This window comes from Hypomesus nipponensis, chromosome 13 (assembly GCF_054491055.1).
Source record: "Hypomesus nipponensis isolate SF chromosome 13, ASM5449105v1, whole genome shotgun sequence".
In the NCBI taxonomy this organism is placed as follows: domain Eukaryota; kingdom Metazoa; phylum Chordata; class Actinopteri; order Osmeriformes; family Osmeridae; genus Hypomesus; species Hypomesus nipponensis.
This window is the reverse complement of record NC_140373.1, coordinates 19,313,776-19,336,629: the sequence shown is the minus strand read 5'-3', so window position 1 is coordinate 19,336,629 and position 22,854 is coordinate 19,313,776. Positions and strand designations below refer to the sequence as shown.

The 22,854-nt window shown below is 42.9% G+C and overlaps 2 pseudogenes; both read right to left on the bottom strand.

Moving 5' to 3' along the window:
* Positions 1-10,974: 10,974 nt before the first annotated feature.
* On the bottom strand, positions 10,975-15,770 carry LOC146260556 (uncharacterized; annotated as a pseudogene).
* Positions 15,771-15,774: 4 nt separating this feature from the next.
* Positions 15,775-18,777, bottom strand: LOC146260555 (uncharacterized; annotated as a pseudogene).
* Positions 18,778-22,854: the final 4,077 nt, after the last annotated feature.

Genomic DNA, 22,854 nt, shown 5'->3' with positions numbered 1-22,854 from the left:
CTGTTGCTTTGTTATACTCAGCAAGTATTGTGTTGTGATGTCGGGGGAGGACTGATGGAAAAGTGCATCATATATTTAAGTCATTTAGCTAAGACTTGCATGTACAGTGCGTAATGTCACATTAAATGTATTTAAACTCAAGCTTATGTGGTGGGTAATTGTATATCAGTTGTAAAAGTGTCAGTAAAAAAAAAACATCTGCAACCGACGCAAGCACACCCTACAAATTGGCGATTCTAGGATCAGACCTTTAGGGGTGCTCTGCTCAGCCCTCAATGAGAATGTGACGTGAATACAGTCCCTTGCAAATGTGCTAAACCCCCTTGCTAATATAAATCCCTAATTTCACTTGATAACAATTAATACATTTATGTATTATTATGCAAAATATTTAAAGAATGAATAAATTAAGGATGTCCCTTTCTTCACCAGCATCAAATGATAATAAACAATATATATATATATATATATATATTTTTTTTTTTTGGGGGGTTGCTAAATGAAACTTGGGGGTGCTTGAGCACCTCTAAAAAGGGTCTAAAATTCGCCACTGACTTGTACCCTCTCTAGTTACATTATTAATTACATTGCAGGTTAATATAAGGTGTGCCCCTAAATTTTCCTCTTGCGCTCCTAACATTTTCAGTCAGGGGCTACTGTGCTCCAAGTAAAAAAAGTTAAGTCTGGAGCCCTGGGTTGGTTGAGGGGCAGTTCTCTGGCCGTATGTGAAGCCCTCTGTGACATTGCTTGCAGAAAGGGCTATACAAATACATTTAGATTTGTTTTTGAATACATGTTTTTCTTTTTTAAACACTGTGGGGAATTCAAACCACTGTCATTTTTCTACCCATGTTCTTCTGTTGTCCATCTGAAACACGCACTGCACTACCAGCACACAGGCACCGAGCCCTACCCGCAGCAGTGCCCAACCAGCCCGCCCTGATTGGTTCAATAGAAAACATTATTAGCGTTTTTGTGATTGCTTATGAATAAATATTTTATTTTTAAATACTGTGATGACTGGTGATTTTTTCCATTGAATGAGCAGAATTATAGCCAGGAATCAGACAGTTGAATAATTTTCATGGTTTATTTATCACAAAAACACAACATTATGATCTACATACAAAAAGAAAAAACATTTAGGGATGTGCCACCCTCTCCTCCTGCAGCCACTTCTCAACAGTCATGCCTGCTGTGGTGGCACAGAATGTTTTTTTGGACCTACGGAACATGCTGTGCCCCATGGACCGCAGCATCCTCTGCACTCACAGCCGGCAACACCTCGCCTTTCTCTCCGGGGGGTGAGGTCTGCCATCTCCCTCGCCCTTTCGAGCTTCCACCTCCAGGCGGTGGTCCAGGGCACAGACCGGTAGAGGGTGGGGTTGATGGGTGGAAGGGTGTGGACTGCTGTCGTCGAGGCACTGCGGCTTCTGCTCTCTGCTTATCCCTGATAAAGAAGAACGAGGAAGAAATATGGAGAACATATTAAATAACATCCATTTGACATCCATGACAAAAGTCATAAAGTCTTGTATAAATACAAAATCCTAACTCTAAAATACACTTTACAGAACGTACCTTTGGGGGAGGGCCGCTGGCTTGGGGGGGCTTTCAAGTATCTCAAGTATATTAAACACACTGCTCCTTTCATTACATTCAAACTCTCGAACTTCACACAACTTTGTTTTGTATTTACGCTTCGACAGCACTAGGGGCCACCATGGCCTCAGAAATAGACCCTGCTTTCTGGGAGCAGGGGCAGGTGGAAGGGGCAGCTTCAGCTTGTCTCTCTGGCTGTGGCTCCATTTGTAAATGCTGAATGAGGAGGAAGACTCTACACTGAACACTACAGTACACTACACTAAGGCATCCCATTTTTATGTAGAGGCTATGCATATTGACAGAGCACCCAAAAGGTCTAAAGTGTGTGCTTGTAATGTCATTGTGAGGGAGACACACAAGCTACACATTTTTTTAAATGCAGCTGGAAATATCCCGGAACCTCCCCTTTGTTCCATTTAATGACAGGAAAATTCATGCTAAAACGGGGAAATTCCTAGAAAATCAGAGAGGCCGCGAAAACCGCACCCGACGACACGGTTGACCACGGGTGCCTCCTGGCCTTGTCTCCTGCGGAAACCGGGCGTTGGCAGGGGTCGGAAGTGGCCAAATTGGCAACAGAGATGATTGTTCACCATCCTTCCTGAACAAAAGAATTGAGTACTTCTCTGATGCATTGTTATGTCACAGTTCCCCCCCTCCACTTCACAACATAGAGACAGCAGAGAAAAGGCGGAGCTTTGTCCTTGCCCACTGAAAGACTTCAGAGCAGAGCAAGGCTGAGCTTGTTCTTCAGTCAACATTCAACATTACAGTCAGGATTCGAATTATGGACCATAAACCGAGACAAGAGTGTATCAAGACCGGGACAAGCCCAACACTCTGAAGGGGTCGAGACCAAGATCAGTTCATTTTCATACCGTAACACTAAAACAGGGTGTCTACAGGTATAAACAAGCAAAATGTAAGACTTTTTAAGACCTTTTAATACCACTTCTAAATGAAATTTAAGACCAAACTTACAATGTAAATACAAATCAAAAGTGGAAATATACAGTAATCTTTCCAAATAAACACACTGATGTCTGTTCAAAATGAACAGAATAGTAAAATGACAATAATCGGTTGAGTTTAAGAACATTGACTAAATGTGTGTAATTGCTCAGAGGTCAGATGGCATTGCTGGCTCTGGATTTCCTATCGTAACATCCACCTTTGTAGCGTTGACATTGTTGCTAGCAGGGGAAATGGTGGAGCAGAAACTAGTAATTTTGCAGACTGCCGGCATGCCTTTATTCAGTTTTTTTGCGCTGCACGTGCGATTCCATTGCCCTGCGATTCTGTTGTATTACCTGTATTGCCGATGCTTTACGTCATCAAAATCTGCACTGTAGGCTACGCTCTGACCTAACCATAGACAACGCAGCGCATGTAACCTACAAAAAAAATATTTGACCTGGCAGAAGAGATTGCCTGCATTTTTGCAGTGACATGACACAAAAAAATTAAGACCCATACAATCTGAATTTAAGACAATTTAATATATTTTAAGGCCTTATTTTTAGGACCCGTGGCCACCCTGATAAAATGACCGTTCGGAGGGGGTGCCCAAGCATGCAAAGTGGCAACATTCTGAATACCCTTTACACACTGCTGGCAGGAATTGAAAACACTGTTATAAAAACGTTTTCAAGAACGATTCAATATAACGTGTCCCTGAATTTTTGACATTTTCCACCTCAAGAGTTTGACATGATGTAAATCATAAAACTCACAATTACTGCAATTGTCCTTACAGGCTGTTTATTTTCTATTTACGTTATACAGCAATCGCATTTTGAGCTATTGTTACTGTAGTGGTCACAGTATACAAATAGTAGTATTGTTAGTCAACAACACAAATGTATTGCTGTAAATTGTAATTTGGGGAACAAAGGCAAAGAAAACAAGGAAATAAACAAATGATTTTAACCTGGGTAACAGAGCTTGAGTACAGTACTGTTCATTGTGGGTCAGCATCCCATACCAGGGTCAGGCCAGAGATGTTCCTCAATATCACAGGCAATGTTTTCTCTAGCCAATGCCTGAGCCATCCCTGACAAGATTCAACCCCGATTTGCGCTCCCGGGGAGGGGGGGGGGGTGCTGGTAATAAATCTTGCCTAGGGCGCCAAATGTGCTAGGACCGGTACTGTTGACACAGCTCAGTCTACCATCTCCAGTCAGCTCAGGGTCCCTTCACCAGTCAGCTCAGGGACCCTTCACCAGCCAGCTCAGTCTACTATCTCCAGTCAGCTCAGGGTCCCTTCACCAGCCAGCTCAGTCTACCATCTCCAGTCAGCTCAGGGTCTCTTCACCAGCCAGCTCAGTCTACCATCTCCAGTCAGCTCAGGGTCTCTTCACCGGCCAGCTCAGTCTACCATCTCCAGTCAGCTCAGGGTCCCTTCACCAGCCAGCTCAGTCTACCATCTCCAGTCAGCTCAGGGACCCTTCACCAGCCAGCTCAGTCTACTATCTCCAGTCAGCTCAGGGTCCCTTCACCAGCCAGCTCAGTCTACCATCTCCAGTCAGCTCAGGGTCTCTTCACCGGCCAGCTCAGTCTACTATCTCCAGTCAGCTCAGGGTCCCTTCACCAGCCAGCTCAGTCTACCATCTCCAGTCAGCTCAGGGTCTCTTCACCAGCCAGCTCAGTCTACCATCTCCAGTCAGCTCAGGGTCTCTTCACCGGCCAGCTCAGTCTACCATCTCCAGTCAGCTCAGGGTCCCTTCACCAGCCAGCTCAGTCTACCATCTCCAGTCAGCTCAGGGTCTCTTCACCGGCCAGCTCAGTCTACTATCTCCAGTCAGCTCAGGGACCCTTCACCAGCCAGCTCAGTCTACCATCTCCAGTCAGCTCAGGGTCTCTTCACCGGCCAGCTCAGTCTACAGTACACTCAACAAGAGGTAGACACAAGACAGCTTACACCCTCTACCTGGAACACATTATAGCATCAGATGTTTAAAAACAGTCCAACTCGGATGTTGTGTATTACTTTTTACAGGATTTTTGGGGATCACTTGCAAGGGCTACCCCATTCAGGGTCAGCCAGTGTTGATTTTAAGTCTCTACTAAACACAAGAGGAAGAGCCAAGACTACATTAACACTTTCAACATGCTACATATTATGGTATTCGTTGTATAAAAACGTCTCAATGTTCTCATATTTTGGGTGTGCTTGCCTTCGGCGAGCACAAACCATTGTTATCTCACATATATATTTATTATTAATAATGTTTATTTTCGCACACCTAAGGCTCAGTCAATATTTGGACTACATAGACAAAGTCGATGTCAAAAGGTTCGTCTTGGTCACGATTGCGTTGGTTCTATTGGGATTTATGTTCCGTTGCACGATTTAGGTTTTAATGAAGCTTTTGTGGCAAAACTGAAGCTAACGGTGGCTAACTTGCTAGCCACAGTCACTTATGCTACTGACGTCACTAACGTCACGAAATATCGCGTGACTACCTCTAGCAGAACATTAGTTTAGCAGCTCGTTAACTTCTGGGAGATAGCTACGCTAACTGCTTTACTGTCTATGCCAGGGGTCGGGAACCTATGGCTCGCGAGCCAGATGTGGCTCTTTTGATGATTGCATATGAACGAAATATTCTCACTTGTTTTAATCCATCCATCGATTTTTCACTGTGCATGTCCTGTTCAGGGCTGCAGGAGCAATTGTCCATTATTTTAATTGGATGATACTGGCCTACGTTTGCCTCGGTCATTAGCTCAATGCTAACCCTTCGACGAAGAAGATGGCGAAAAGAAAAAAAGACGACGAGTATCGTACATTTCATCTCATTTCATTGATCTCCACCAGCTAGCTGGCTGCACATCCAGTCTCCTACAGTCCTTCAAAGCACGCTTTGGAGAATTTCGTGAGCACACTCGTCTTTTTAAGTTCATCACCCATCCAAACGAGTGTTCACTGAACACAGCCGACCTGAATTACATCCCTGGTGTCTCCGTCAGAGATTTTGAAGCAGAAGTGGCTGACCTGAAGGCCTCAGACATGTGGGTGAATAAGTTCAAGTCACTGAATGAAGATTTGGAAAGAATCACACGACAGAAAGCGGAGTTGGCGAGCAAGCACATGTGGACAGAAATGAAAAAACTCCAACCCGAAGACCAGCTGATTCTCAAAACTTGGAACGCGCTTCCTGTCACATACCACACACTGCAGCGTGTGAGTATTGCTGTAGTGACCATGTTTGGATCTACGTATGCATGTGAGCAGTCATTCTCACATCTTAAAAACATCAAGTCCAACCTACGATCACGTTTAACGGATGAAAGCCTCAACGCTTGCATGAAGCTTAACCTCACCAAGTACCAACCCGACTACAAAGACATCAGCAAATCCATGCAGCACCAGAAGTCGCATTAATGGTGAGTGTTATAACAACATTATTTAAAAGAATAAATTCAGAGGCTTATTATACTGACATTTAGTTGAATTCACTTTTAAAATATATTATATGGCTCTCACTGAAATAAATTTCCAAATTTTTTGCTTTCATGGCTCTCTTAGTCAAAAAGGTTCCCGACCCCTGGTCTATGCGGTCTAACTGCGATCTATGATGCATCTGTTTTCAATCGTTAAAATAAACATTCTTCACAAATACATTTTTGTTGTAGGATTTATTATGACATTAGATTACAAGTACACGATTTGTTGGTGAAATTATCATTACTGGTTTCAAACCAGTGTAGCTCACTGCAACGCTGTAGCCTAGTCCTGTAGCTAACAAAAACATCTCCACAGCTGTTTACAGTACTAGTAGGAAGTCAAACGGCGGCACATGTTCGGCACTGCCCTTACTTAAATCAAAAGTCTTTCAAAAGGTGAAACTGTCTGCCTAGTGACTACTAGCCTGAACTCCATTGCCACTTGTTTAACTACATGCTCTTATGGTTCCTCCCTTTAATGGCACTTATTTTGGTTGTTTTTAATGCGTTACAACACATGCGTTAGAACACATTCATATCGAAGACAAGTTCGTTCAGAATTACAGTCAGGTCCATAAATATTTGGACATTGACACAATTTTCATTATTTTGGCTCTGTATACCACCACAATGGATTTGAAATGAAACAATCAAGATGTGCTTTAAGTGCAGACTTTCATCTATAATTTCAGTGTATTTACATCCAAATCAGGTGAACGGTGTAGGAATTACAACACATTTGATATGTGCCCCCCTCCCCCTTTTTAAGGGACCAAAAGTAATTGGACAAACTAACATGATAAATCTAATTGTCACTTTTAATACTTGGTTGCAAATCCTTTGCAGTCAATGACAGCCTGAAGTCTGGAACCCATAGACATCACCAGACGCTGGGTTTCGTCCCTGGCGATGCTCTGCCAGGCCTCTACTGCAACTGTCTTCAGTTCCTGCTTGTTCTTGGGGCATTTTCCCTTCAGTTTTGTCTTTAGCAAGTGAAATGCATGCTCATTTGGATTTAGGTCAGGTGATTGACTTGGCCATTGCAGAACATTCCACTTCTTTGCCTTAAAAAACTCTTTGGTTGCTTTTGCAGTATGCTTCGGGTCATTGTCCATCTGCACTGTGAAGTGCCGTCCCATGAGTTCTGAAGCATTTGGCTGAATCTGAGCAGATAATATTGCCCGAAACACTTCAGAATTCATCCTACTGCTTTTGTCAGCAGTCACATCATCAATAAATACAAGGGAAGCAGTTCCATTGGCAGCCATACATGCCCACACCATAACACTACCTCCAGCATGCTTCACTGATGAGTTGGTATGCTTTGGATCGCGAGCAGTTCCTTCCCTTCTCCATACTCTTCTCTTCCCATCATTCTGGTACAAGTTGATCTTGGTCTCATCTGTCCATAGGATGTTGTTCCAGAAGTGTACAGGCTATTTTAGATGTTATTTGGCAAACTCTAAACTGGTCTTCCTGTTTTTGAGACTCACCAATGGTTTACATCTTGTGGTGAACCCTCTCTATTTACTCTGGTGAAGTCTTCTCTTAGTTGTTGACTTTTACACAGATACGCCTACCTCCTGGAGAGTGTTCTTGATCTGGCCAACTGTTGTGAAGGGGTTTTTCTTCACCAGGGAAATCATTCTTATGTCATCCACCACAGTTGTTTTCCGTGGTCTTCCGGGTTTTGGCTTTTGGTGTTGCTGAGCTCACCAGTACGTTCTTTCTTTTTAAGAATGTACCAAACAGTTGATTTGGCCACACCTAATGTTTTTGCTATCTCTCTGATAGGTTTGTTTAGATTTTTCTGCCTAACGATGGCTTGCTTCACTGATGGTGACAGCGCTTTGGACTTCATATTGAGAGTTGACAGCAACAGATTCCAAACACAAATACCATACTTGAAATTAACTCTAGACCTTTTATCTGCTCCTTGTCAATGAAATAACGAACTCCCTTTATGAGGGTATAACATACACCTGGCCATGGAACAGCTGAGAAGCCAATTGTCCAATTACTTTTGGTCCCTTAAAAAGGGGGGGGGGCACACATAAAACGTGTTGTAATTGCTACACCATTCACCTGATTTGGATGTAAATACGCTGAAATTAAAGCTGAAAGTCTGTCCTTAAAGCACATTTTGATTGTTTCATTCCAAATCCATTGTGATGGTATACAGAGCCAAAATTATGAAAATGTTGTCAATGTCCAAATATTTATGGACCTGACTGTATCTACATATATTAGCAGCTCGTGTGACTGATTTCCTTCTCATACATTCCCATAGCGCCACAGTGCATTTCCCTGTTGAAGCTCAGCTTCCATGCACTTCAATGGGGTTGCTTTGAACATTTTTTTCAGTGTTTCGAAAACTATAATTCTAAACTATAATTCCCACATTTCCTCCTTCGAGTTTAACATTGTTTTGTTAGATTGTTTGTTCATTCATTCACACAGTAGGCTATGCTAGAGTTGTAGGGGTGAACTAGCCAGTGAACTAGCCAAATAAATTGAAACATTTTATGATGTAGGCCGAAAATTAGCTTCCCCTCTTTGAAAGACCAGCAGCCACCTTAGATTTTTTTTTCTCTGCTCATTTACCACTCAAAATACTAAGAGTGGAGAGTAGAATTAAATAGTTGTCTTCTCATTTCCCCTGCAAGGGAAATGGTGATCAGCAGCCTCATAGTTGAATTCAACACAGTGTGTCTTTTTACAATTTATTAGTTACCATTCGTAGTGTTGATCAGCAGAGAAATAGTTCACCAAAGACGTTGAACTTCATAGACGTTGAACATTCTTTAGGCTTCAAATCAGCTGACGTTGAGTACGCTGGGGTTGAAAAGTGACCGGACTACTCGCGGAGTGTTACGAAAGACGTGAATCAAAAGCAAAAATGCCACTTTCCTTGACAGCGGTCTATTATTCATAGCAACGGTCTGTTATCAGAAAATAACAGACCCCAGAACGTTGGGAAGCCCCATTCAAGTGAATGGAGCATTCTACAGCATTAAGAACAGCCGTGTAATAACTGAAAATATGCCCAAAAAACGTAAATAACCTCAACATTTGTTTAGGGGAAAATCCCTCCTTCATAAAAAACTCAGTGGTAGCGATCATTGTCAGTAACAACGCAAAATGCGATATAGCCCTGTATGGAGAAGCTGCCCGGTAAATTGTACAACTACCAGTACAGTAGAGTACAAGACTGTGTTTGTCTTGGTAGCGATTGCATCGGTTGAATTTGATTTAACGTTCCGTTGTGGTAAGGCAGGTTGAAATTAATTATTCTCATGAACAGATTGACAAAGTTTAGGCTGTGGCAACAGAAATACGACTCTACCGGCAGTTTTAAAATCGTCTTCCTTTCGGCCTTCTCTGACGAATTTTACCCACCTCTCCATTGAAGTTAGTGAGAGAATTTGAAAGGCTGCTCTCGCTTCAAGGCTCAAAGCTGAAAATCTGTAAATGTGAGCTCTTTAGTAGTTACATGAAAGAGGACAAGTTTTCCTACATTTTAAGGCATAACCTGTTTCTGTTAGTTAAGCTATATGAACGTCAAAGGAATTTGTTTGACAATTTACTTGAATATCAGAAAAAGAACAGCCAGCAGTGTGACACTCTACTGGCTTGCTAAATCATAAAAATCAAGGAGCTAAATCTTTCATGTATTTAAACTGTCACAATTCAAAATTGGCTGACTATTCGAAAAAGCTGAATCATTTGGGAATAGCTGAATGTCTTGTGAACATTTTAAAAGTTGAATGGTGTCTCTAGCTGAAAGTATGCTGAATTAGTTAAGTTTGAAAGTGGAGGAAGCTTTTTAATGATTTGAAAGGATTTATCATTACTTTTAATGGGAGAATAATTTGCACAAAAACCTTAATTCTTTAAAAAGTATAAAAGTGAGAAATACCAGAAGTCATAGGCAACATCTCCTGAAGGAGCTGAACGTTTTGATTCCAAAATTGCAGGAATTGGTGAAAGTATGCAGGACTAGTTAAAGGCCAAAAAACTGAGAAGTTGAAAACAATAGTGAGCTTAACAGCATTCTCACAATAATATATATGTGAGATAACAATGATTTGTGCTCGCCGAAGGCTAGCACACCCAAATAAATATATATGTGAGATAACAATGGTTTGTGTTCACCGAAGGCAAGCACACCCCAATTAAAGCTCACGAGCTACCATTGTGGTGCCGATCGGTTCTGGTGGGCCTGTTTGGATCAAAGTCCATGGTCTATCTTTCCTCCCAGTCCGTCCTTGCCGGTCCGTGAAAATGTCTTACATGAAACCGGTTGTCAGAAAGATTAATCTATCAAGCATTGCACAGTCAGTCGGTGAACAAGTTTAAGAAAGCTTTATTGCTTGCGGCCGGCCCGCAAGGAGACAAAAACATCACACGCCATTGTGCTACAAAGTTTGTCCGCTAGCATGTTGTGCTAGCTAGCTATTTAAGCAGAACCGCTCTTTACAGTCATTGGTTACGACAAAGGCATGCAAATGTTCCATTGCTCTTCTTCATTGGCTCCTTGCATAGACCTGGCGCGCGTGTGTGCGTGCGTGTTTGAGTGTGTGCGTGTGTGTGCCTTTTGACCCCTGTAAGCTTGACCACATGATTCACCCAACACAGATAAGGCCAGACATCTTTTATGGCCTCTCCAGTAAGAGAGTGCTCAGCCCAGGTCACCTTGTTTACATATGCCTCGTGTTCCCCAAAGTTCAGATTTGGGGGTAGGCCTCTCTCTACACAAAAGGAATGCTGAACACAGAATCATTCTTATACAGGATAAATGTGTTACATCTTCAATTTTCCCAACACCGGTTCGTGGAGCAAAAAAGGTTGGGGACTGCTGGTCTAGATACCTTCTTTTTTTTTGCTTTGTGATTATCGTTTTGCCGTTATTTCTTTGAGCTATTCTCCCTTGGCTGCAATCTCCTTCTCAATGTTCTTTAGCTCAACTAACTTTTCCTTGCAGCCTCTCCTCAGAGCATTTGACTTAGTTATGAGCTGGGCCATCCGACTACCAACCTTGCCTCTTCTGCACATCTGTCTGCATCTCTAGCCAGACTTTCAGAAACTTCTTGGATGGTTTTTCTTTTCTTTTTTAGTACTTCCAGGTCATTCTCAATAGCCTTTCTCTTCTGGCCCTGTGCATCACACTGCTACTTCCTTCTCTCTTGATCAAGTTGTACACGGTACCTGGACCTGGCTGATGCCACAGAAGTCAGGAGTTCTTTTGTAAGGGGAACCTTGGTAACCCCCCCCCCGTGAAGAGTGACATAATTACACACAAGCCTGTGTGCAACAACAGTGTCCTCCTGCATGTTGCAAGTCTCAACTTCCTTGTTCACAGAAAAACCTCTTTCCACAGAGGCCTGTCCATAGGACAAAATGAGCAGCTTCTGACAGAATGCCCAAAGCTCTGGATAGAGCTTGCAAAGGAAACCACACAAGAAGATATCCAACCTCTTTTGCATCGGCTGGAAGGAGAGGAACTCCTCGCTTCTGCTCTCAAGGGACAGGAAGGCCTCAAATTGTTGGAGAATGACATCCCCTATAGCAATGAAAAAGTGAAGAATTTATTGATTAATCATTACATTACTTCAGTCAAGACACTCACGTGATTGATTTCACCATTTATTGATACACATGACAAATGGTTTAACATTGGCGGAATGGATGTACATGGGAAAGCGCTCCCTGCCTTCACTGCAGCATGCATGACATGAGGCAGGGAGCAACAAGTTAAATCCCCCACGGGGAGAACAGACAGACCACATGGGGGCGAAGGGGATGGTGGTGGGTGGCAGCAGCGCAGAACACAAGGGTAATCGAGGACGTGTGTGTGTGCATGTGTGCGACTTTATAGCGCCGCCTATCAAGTGAAGCCTATGGGCTGAGAACACTGCGATGGGTGATATGGCGCGCACTGCCCGAGTTCCATGCCTGAACTAGCTCCGCTTATTTCAGTCAAGACACTCACGTGATTGATTTCACCATTTATTCATACACATGACAAATGGTTTAACATTGGCGGAATGGATGTACATGGGGAAGCACTCCCTGCCTTCACTGCAGCATGCATGACATGATAAATCCCCAAAACACTGACAACTCCGCCAGTCTATACTATGTGTAGAGTGGAGCGTCGCGCCTCCTGAGCCTCAGGAGGACCACGTGACATCCCAATGGTACTAGCAACAAAACTGTGTGAGACAAATCAGCAGTGCATCCGCTGTTCCCAGGGCATCTGGACGGACGTCCCCATGTAGACACTGGATTCTGATGGCGACGTAGTGCATCAGAGGACGTCTGCGGATCACCATGGCTGCATGGAGATCCGAAGAGACATACTACCATTGCAAAGTATGAAGCCACCCAACCACAAGATACATGCGGACCACATTGGTCACCGGAGGTCTCAGCCCTGCTCGGCCTGAGCGCCCTGCTCGGCTTCTGCTCGAGCGCCTTTCTCGGTTTCTCAAGCGCACCAGAAGCAGCCGCCCCGATTCGGAAGGAATATGCTTTATACAGCTCCGGGGACAGGCCATAGCACTCGCACAGAACTTAGGAGTTGCATGAGCCACGATCTGGCCGTGGCCTTGCCGGCTGCGTCACCGGTAAACAGGGGCTCATCAGGTGTCGCCCGGGGCAGTACAGCAGGTACTGGCGCATGAAGGAGAGGGGACAAAAGGTATAGTGTGGACCATCACAGTGGGGGTACCTTTACACCGCAGAACCCGAGAAACACTATCGAGCAGGGTGCCGACTTGGCACAAAGCACCCTTGTCTCAGTGGTAGTTTGTGCAGTAAAGGTGGAGTGTTAGGAAGACGTTTGTCTGCTTTCAGCCCGCTGCTTCCATGCACCGCTCATTACAAGACCGAGAGACGGGCTCCCCAGAAGGCTGCATGATGAAGGATCTGCACACCAAACGTACAACTGGACACCTGCCACCAATGCTTTGATGGACACGGTTGCAGCTTGCGGGACTCGAAACGGTGCACCCTGCAAAGGGCACAGCACAGACATGTTTACAGGCAGAGGGCTCGCGGAGAACACATCAAGGTATGTATAAGAATATCGAAGCTAGGCAGGGGTTGACGGTATTCACTTGCCCTTTTAGGAGGGCACAGATCGGGGAAGCGTCCCTGCAGTCTACCTGCAGCATGCAGATACCTATTGCAATCAGTATAGCTGGCTTCATGCGGACCGTCTCACAAACTTCTCGGTTCTTCATTATCCTTACTCATTTTCTAACACATTGATTACATGAGACACACGTTCAGCATTGTCAGTACACATTGGTATATCTACAGGTGTAACCGGGCCAGGGTATTCTTCTCTGCCTTGAAAAACGCAGCTCAATGCTCCAATTGAACATGTTCCTCTTAGGATGTCACAAGACAACATGCAGACAGGCTACAATATTAGGGGACAGCTACGGCCTGCATAAAGCATCCAAAACAGCATGTCATGGGACTTTATATGTGTCTCTAATAAGTAAGAGACATAACTAGTAGTATATAGCCTGGCTGCCAGCCCAACTTCTCCCGCCCACAAAAAATGTGTTCGGGAAGTTGGGTCTGGAGGGTCTCGTATTGGGGACAATTACAGAAAACCCAGAATCGGGACGGACCAATGAAATTGCCAGGGCGGGCTTTATACAATGAAGGACAGATGATCAACAGTAACGTTATCAACAACGTCACGAAAGAGCCCTTGGGTTGAATTCGTTTTCAACAAACAACATAATACGTTGCTCTGATTGGTTGTAGGTCTATCCAATTGAGCGTAGAGGCATTTGTTTTACGAGTTCGCTTGAAACACGCTCCGTACTCAAAGCCCAACTGAGAGTTTTCAGACTCATATTCTGACTAGAATTATGAGTATGACAACGTCAGGCTAAGTAATATATGGAATTGCAGCAGGATTAGCATTGTGTATTCATTCCTTTACAGGACGCATGATAGTAAACTATTACTGCTATTAACCGACAACATTTGCCGTCTCCATTGTCAGGCTACTTAAAATGTCACTAGTACGATGTACTCCAGTGCTTCCGCTGTATTCATAATACCGCTGCACGGAATTGAAGAACGTCATCAAACGCGAGCGAGTAGATTGGATCTGCTCCACGATCCTAACAATCAATTTAGACGGCGCGAATACAGCAAGCACTTCTGTTCGGCTCGGTCAAGCAGTGACAAACAGGGCGGCTTAGTAACAGTAACACTACTAATGGCTAGCCAGTGCCGCCGCTCCCATAACGCGCACTACGCGCTGTGCGTAGGGCACCAAGGTCTGAGGAGGCACCAAAAATTTGCCAACTGAAAAATCATCATAGTTATTATAATTATAATGCCGATATTATTTCAGTAGGCCTATATAAATATTACGCACCTTTTAGGCATGTTTATCACAAAACAAGAGATATATTTAATTGCTCAAAAAACGTTACGATGGTGCCCCCCACCCCACAAAAAAACAAATACACACAACTTTCCAAGCTCGCCGTGGGTGCCCTTTTATATCTCAGCGGCCTGACGAACTTTGACAGTAGGCTAGGTAAACTTTTCGAAAATGGCCTCAAAAAGACAACAGGAGTCGGGGGCAGAAAAAGAAATAAACTGCACGATGATGCCCGTGTATCACTTTCAGGTAAGTCCATGTTTAATTATTGTTAAATACGGGAAATATGCTGCTAACTTATAGTTAGCCTATGCATACACCTCGAACTAGCTGACGTTATTGCTAATTTTAGCACACTCAAATATGTTAGGTGCAAACTAAATTTAGATTTTACTGTTAAACATTATCTATGCATTTGAAATAACTGACGCCAGCTAGATGTTACTTTACTGTACATTCTATGATGCTTTTATATTCGATTGATCAAATTATTTTTTAAATGAGTAATAAAGGTGGAGAGCTCCTTGGCTGCATGCTTTCAGTTTTAAATGTTTATAATTAATTTGGAAAACCATGCTAAGAAACGTAAGGGTGGGGCTGAAAAATTGAGACAAAAATACCTCATGCACTCAAATAAAGGCCCCAAAATTTTGCTCGTGCGCATTGTGCGCTCGCATTAACTCCGTAACCAGCATCATATCAAACACAGAATGTGGATGCATTGACAGGGCAGCTGTGGTGGTGGGGGGGGGGGGCATCATAAAGGAATTATGCGTAGGGCACCAAAATAGCTAGCGGCGGCACTGTGGCTAGCAGCTACCTAGCGAACTCTGGCTGCTTCTTCGAATGCGGGCTTGTGTGGCAAAGCATTAATGCCCCCATTATTGTACTGTATAAAAATTGTAGCTCTACCTAAGATTGAGAAACTTGTAGAAAAAATAATTTTACGTGAAATTTGTCTATGTGATTGGCCTGTTACTAATAACGTCTATTTAAAGGTGTGGCAAAAGATTTCTGTCTAACACACTGACTTTGTTTACAGCACTCGGATTAACAGTTTGAATACAATATTCAGAATATTTCTGAGTGCGGACCTCTTTTGTATATAGCCTATTCCATAACTTTTCCAACCTGCACAAATACCTCCTGCCAGCTGTTTGTCCTGCAGAAACGTCTTAACAAGACATTTCATCTGCCTCTTGTACCTGTCTGGATCTCTGAACATGACAGAGGGGTCCAGACACGCCATCTGCCTAACCGTTGGATACTTGATGGGGCTCTTCTCCTTCACTTCTACAATGTTAATTGTTAATGCATCGGTGGCCACAGAATGATAAAGGGAAGATGGTGGATTTGGTGACAGCAATGTAGTCTTCTCTCCTTGCTGGTATGTTGTGGAACAGTGTGTGCATGGCTTTCTAAAGTTTTTCCAGCTGCCACCTGGAGAAGCCACTCTTAAAAGCATTGTGTAATGTATGGAGTCCACAGCTCCCCACAGCAACAAACTGAGCTCCTCCATACTGTTCTGCAAAGTCTTGTTGAAAAAGTTCCCAAAACTTACATTGGGCCCATCCATCGAGAAGGACACCAAGCTCCTAAGGTTAAGTTGGTCCACACACACCTGAGAAAAAAAAGATAAATCAACAGTTATTTTTCACACTCAATTTTTCTTATAATACTTGAAATGACTGAATATCTTTTTTTTTGGTGCCGTTAATAAGCATTGAAAAGTAACCAAGAAATTATGTTAATGTGTCATTTTATGGCTTTGTTCACCCATTTTCCAAATTTGTATAGTTTCACTTACCTCCAAAGTGATGTATATGTAGGACAGTGGCAATGGCAGTTTCCTCACATGGTCCTAGCTGTGCTCAAAGTATCCCCCATTTAGATTTATTGCGAAATAACCACCAGCACAGCTAGAATTGTGTGAAGTAGACACCATTACTACTGTCCTATATACCACTTTGGGATAACTGAAACAATATCATTTCCCCAGTTTGCCACAGCATTGCTTTCGGGGGGAAAAAAATCAATGAACGTGAGAGTAAACATTGTAATGCTTATTGTAACTAGAGAGGGTACAATTTCTGGGGAAATTGTAGAGTGCGCTTGCTTTCGTTAGTTGCAGAGGTCCGTATTTAACTCATTTCTGTATATTTTATATAAAAATGCATAGCCTACTTATTATTTATACAGATTACATAGACTTAAAACCATGTTTTTTTCTGCTCATTTACAACTCAAAATACTAATAGTGAAGAGTAGAATGAAATAGTTGTCTTCTCATTTCCCCTGCAAGAGGGAATGGTGATCAGCAACCACATAGTTGAATCAAAACGAATACATTTGGCAGACCGGTGTAAAAATTGACCCAATCTCTATTGTACGTTTTTCCCTTGATATTTTCAGGCATTTAGCCTACTCATATTGCATTCATTCATTAATAAAGAACCCCCTTTAAAGCTTATTTTAACAAAGACGTTACCAGCAGTAGCTATCTCAGATGGAATCGCGATTCAAATAGTACCATCTGCTAACTGAAAATATGCCCCCAAAAACATAAGCTTAACATTTATTTAGGGGAAAATCAGTAATTCATAAAAATGTCAGTGGTAGCAATCATTGTCAGTAACAAGGCAAAATGCGATATAGCCCTGCTGTGTGGAGAAGCTGCCCCGGTAAATTGTAGGCTACTACTATTACTAGACTGTTCGTCTTGGTAGCGATTGCGTTGGTTGAATTTGATTTAATGTTAATTCCGTTGTACGGTCTAGCTGATATGAATTATTTTCATGAACAGATTGAAAAAGTTAAGGTTGTGGCGATGGAGTTTAGTAGTCACAAGTCAGATAGTTTCACCTATTGAAAGACTTTGGATTTTAGGGTACTTTCACACCTATTAGTCCGTTTGCTTGGTCGGAATCAGTGGATTTTCATTAGGTCCGGTTAGTGTTCACATGGTCCCGTTTTAAGCGAACCAACGTTTGAAGAACAAACAATGACATTTTTAAAAAACTATGACACGCTGTCATACAGGTTGTTGATCTATCTCTCAAAGGTGACCCGCACTCGTTCAAATTACAAAGACTTTCACGACCCAAATAAAAAATCTGAGATGGCATTTCCACTCGAAATCGCTTTCTCAACAAAGTCCAATTGTTGGGAATTTTGTGGGGGGGTATTTTTCACTCATAATCCAAGCTCCAATTTGCGTGCTAGAACGTCTCTATCACCTTGAATCGATGCGTTGTTGCTAACGTGTGCTGACGTAGTGACGTAGGCTAGTGAGTACCCTTCGTTGACAGAATGCACTTTTTTGCCACAAAAAACGTTGTAACCTCCTAAACTGTGCAACGGAACGTAAATAAAAATACAAGCAAATCATTTGCTAGCAAGACAAAACTTTTGACAGCGACATTGTCTATGTAGTCCAAATATTGCCGGATCCTTAGGGGTGGGAAAAGAAATAATAAATATATATGTGAGATAACAGTGGTTTGAGCTCTCCGAAGGCAAGCACACCCCAATAATATATATGTGAGATAACAAAGGTTGTGCTCTTGCCGAAGGCAAGCACACGCAATAAAACCTTTACTTACTTTTCCATTAAGTCCTGGGCTGTCACATGCCCCAAAAACCAAGACCCCAGGTACCTCAACTGTACCTGCTTGCCTTCCCAGAAACGTACATGCAAGTCCAACTGCTTGGATTTGATTGTTTGGTTTAGACTTTTGTTGAACATCAGCACGAATGGGCCCTTATTCACTTTTGAGAAGTGGTCTCTCTTAATGAAATCTGCCAATCCAAATCGCATAATGTACGACGTCTTGTCGTTTCCCAACTTGAAGGTTTTAGTGATGTCAGAATCAGGGAACAAAAAGCTCACCTTTGTCATCATTGCTTTTATAGGACTGCTGTTTTGCTACCGTGTGTAAAGTCCAGAGCACCTCCGCTTTTAACGTTGGCGAAGATCCGAACGCCGTCCGGAGGTCGCTAACCGGAGTCGTAGGCGTTGAAGTTGATACAGCAGACTGGGTCGCACTGGGGCCGGGTGATGTTCCCAATGAACCAGAACAAAATTGGGTGATTGCAGGTGTTTGCTGCTGGCTTTTTAGAATGGCATTATGTTTTTCTATGTACCTTCCATGCGACTCCAATGCTTTCATACCCAAAGAAGCTAATTTCAGCGTTTTCTTGCACAAAGTGCAGTGGGCTTCAAATGGGTTATTTTCGACAGGCTTCAACCAAGCACTAAATGCACTATTCTCGAGCCAGATCTGGTTGAACTTACACTTACCCATGTTCGAAGCAATGTTAACAGAAACAATTTTAAAGGCACCACATTATCACACAACGCAACACACTACCTTGGCGTGCTCCAATAAATCCTGACTGGCTGAAGTTTGCAGTGTTTTTATTGTATCCATGAGGGTTTCGTTTCGTTGTGGAGTGATCCCCCAAACACGTTAAAAAAGCACTGAAGTTTAAAACGCTATAAAAGTCACATATAATCCAACACATTTTTATGACCAGTCAAAATCGTATTTAAGACTTTTTATGACATTTTAAGGCCTAAAATTCGGATTATCTGATTTTAGACTTTTTATGACTTAAGGACCCACGGAAACCCTGTACATTGTTAGCTTGCACTAAGTTAGCTGATTAGCTAGTCTATGAAACCCACTTAGCGTTATCATTTGTCAGCTATTTTCATAATATATTTTTTGACAACACGGTACTAAACACCGCATCAAGAATAGTGCTTATCACTGATTGGCCACAGAAAGATAAAACTTCACTTTCTGCGACATTATTTTGGTTAGTGTCAACTTTACGCCAGTTTAGCTAAGATAAAACGTACCCGTGGTGCAACCAAACATCGTCTCAGCTTTAGTATCAACTTGTTTAAACGTATCGGTTAGTATGGACTTTGCACCCTAGACTAAGAAAGAACTTACGCACAGCTGGTGCAACAGGCTGCTGTACTGTCTGCGGTGCAAAAAGCCATAGAACAAGTTGCCTATACACCTGGCAAGGGTCTATATGAAAAACTGCACACCAGAAGAAAAAGCAGCTGAGGTTGACAAGGCCAAGGAGTTGACTAGGCCTGTCGCGATAGTCAATATATTGACTTATCGCACGGTATATGGAAATGAATGCAATAATTTTTTGTGCCTCGATATATTGCAACTGATCATTTCTATAATAAAAAATTATGATTATATAAATGTTTTCATAAGAACGAATGTCACCAACATTTTAGTCGATCCTGCTGCCTCGGTCATCTTGTCTGCTTTCTGTGTCGAAAGTGTAGGCAGGACTAGCGTCTCCACACACACAGAGCGCACATCGACAGGTGTATGGGGGGGTGATAAGTGCCCTCACACACAAGAACAACACACAACCGTCGCTACGCCTGACAATCACGGACGCTGCTACGTCAAGCGTCTGCAATGATGGACGCCGCTACGCCAAGCATCTGCAATGATGGACGCCGCTACGCCAAGCGTCTGACATTTTGTGGATAGCTAGGAAGATAAGCAGCTAGCTCACCAGAGACCGGAAGGGAACCGGAAGTGACCATGTGAGGCAATCCTTTATTTAGTCAAGTTTCTTAACATCTGTTGTAATTTTGTCAATTAAAAGTTGTATATAACCAAGAAGTTTCACCCATTCGTTTTTACTTTGTAACTATAGTTTTAAAACCCTACAGCAAACTGTGCAACTGGCTGGCTCGGCAGGCTACTGTAGCTGTCATAGTTTTTTGCCTTTCCTCACACTCACAGCCCAGTCCCAGTTGTCAGTAGGCCTGTGTTATCGATATGTTGAGTAAGAATATGAGAGTTTGGAGTACAAACGTGTATCAATATCCTTCAATTACACTAAATTGTTAGTTTACTTGTTGTGCCAACTAGCACTAAATCCCATATTTGTATGTCACTTTGTATAAAAGTGTCTGCTAATCTCAATGAATACAATGTTTTAGAGTCTTATGACTCATGAATTTTCCATTCAAATATGACCATTCTATGAATATACATCTATACCTCCTGCGGACCCAGACCAGATCAAGACCCATCTAACACGGCACACAATACCCAAATATTCGAATTCATGTAATTCTTCAATATTGAATCAAACCACTATAACCACTCTTGACTAGTTTTTTTATTCAAATAATGATCCCTACACAAGCAATTGTACGCCTATAAATGCTATTATTGTATGTTCTAAAAGTAACAACAAATAAATCAACAATAAAAATTGCTAATAACAATAACAGTCTGATTTTAACCTTTTTATATTTAGCTGAGACATCTTTAACCTCTCCTTCAGCCTGTCTGTACTCCCCACCTGCTTTAAGAGGACCACCACCGTCCCTGTGCCCCAAAACACCAAGGTCTACTGCATGAACGACTATTGCCCGATAGCACTGACCTCTGTCAACATGAAGTGCTTCAAGTGGCTAGTCAAAACATTAATTTGCTCATCGCTGCTTCCCACCCTGGACCCTATGCAGTTTGCATACCAGTACAACAGGTCTACAGAAAATGCCATCACCCTGACTATGCCCACCGCTCTCTCCCACCTGGACGAAGGAATACGTATGTGAAGATGCTGTTCATTGACTACAGTTTAGCAGTCAATACCATAATCCCCTCCAGACTCGGCTCGTAGCTTGTGGACCTTGGACTAAGCACCTCCCTATGCAAGTGGATCTTCAACTTCTTGACGGGGAGGACACAGGTGGTGAGAATAGTTGACCGCACCTAATCCACACTAATCACCAACACAGGCACCCCCCAGGGCTGTGTGCTCAGCCCTCTCCTGTTCTCCTTGTTCACTCACGACTGTGCGGCAACGCACAGTTCCAACCTCCTTGTTAAGTTTGCTGCCGACACAACGGTTGTGGGGCTCATCTCTGATAGTGACGAATCAGCCTACAGAGAGGCGGTTGATACCCTGACATCATGATGTCAGGACAATAACCTCTCAATGTCAGCAAGACTAAGGAGATTATTGTGGACTATAGGAGGCGGCAGGAGGAGGAGCATGCTGCTTCAGGTCAGCTGCAAGCAGGTCAGTTGCGTCAGGTTCCTCGGGGTGAACATCAGCAATGAGCTCACCTGGTCTGCTCACACGGTAGTTAAAGCTGCCCGGAAACGCCTGTTCTTCCTGAGGAGACTGAAGAAGTTTGGCATGGACTCAGTCATCCTCACTAACTTTTACAGATGCACAATAGAGAGCATACTGACTGGTTGCATTACAGTGTGGTATGGGAGATGCACAGACAGGGGCCGCAAGGCCCTACGTAGTGTGGTCAGGTCTGCTGAGTTCATCATTAGCAGGAAGCTTCCAGCCCTACAGAACACCTACCACACACGATGCTTCAGGAAAGCTGACTGTTACCACCCATCCTTCAGTTTTTTTTCCCCTGTTGCCTTCTGGCGGGCAATATTTAAGCATTCGGTCTCGCACACGTAGACTGGAGAATAGTTTCTTTCCATGGGCCATCAGGCTTCTGAATGGACACTGATACATTCTCACCACTTTCTCACTAGCCACTTTACACACTCTCACTTTCAGCTACTTGTACTATCAGCAATATTGCACTAATTGTTACCCCACTTGTCTTTAGGTTAGTATAGGTTTAAACGGTTGGTGTAGGTTATTATGTGTATTACAGGTTTAGTATACTGTATTGTATATTATTTTGTATATTTAGGAGTTTTTATTTTCTTATCATAGATGTAATCTATGTTCAGAGTACTTATATGTTATGCCAGGTTGCTTTGCGTTGTCTTGTCCTAAGAATTTCAGGGCCCAGTCTGACCTTGTGTTGTTCTGTGCACCTGACAATAAAAGACTTGAACTGGAATTCAGCTAACAATCAGACTAAATGGTAGAACAGTGGTGAAAACCCTAACCCTAACCCTAATACATGAAATGGGATTACATTTTAAAACCAGCACATACAACTCATATCACCTCTTGTTTGTCAGGGACGCATAAAAAGGCTCTTTTTTGATAGTGACTTAGGACTCCAGCAAATACTATTGTTCAAACATTGAAAGCAGACACAAGGACAAGCAACTTTAAATGCCAAAACAGAGTTTATTATCACAATAATAGGATAATCAATACATTATGACTATGTAACAAAAACAATACAGAAACAAACGCTACCTTCAGAGCAAACAATAACAAAGGTATTTTAAATGCAAATAAACCTAGCGCACCTAAACTGAGCAAGTATATGAGGCTAAAAAAACTCAGTGATTAGGCAGGTTATCCATGTCCCTTTCCGCTCGCCGGAAAGGGACATGGATAACCTGCCTAACAGTGCGTGTCCACTGCAGCGACGCGAATCGCTTGCC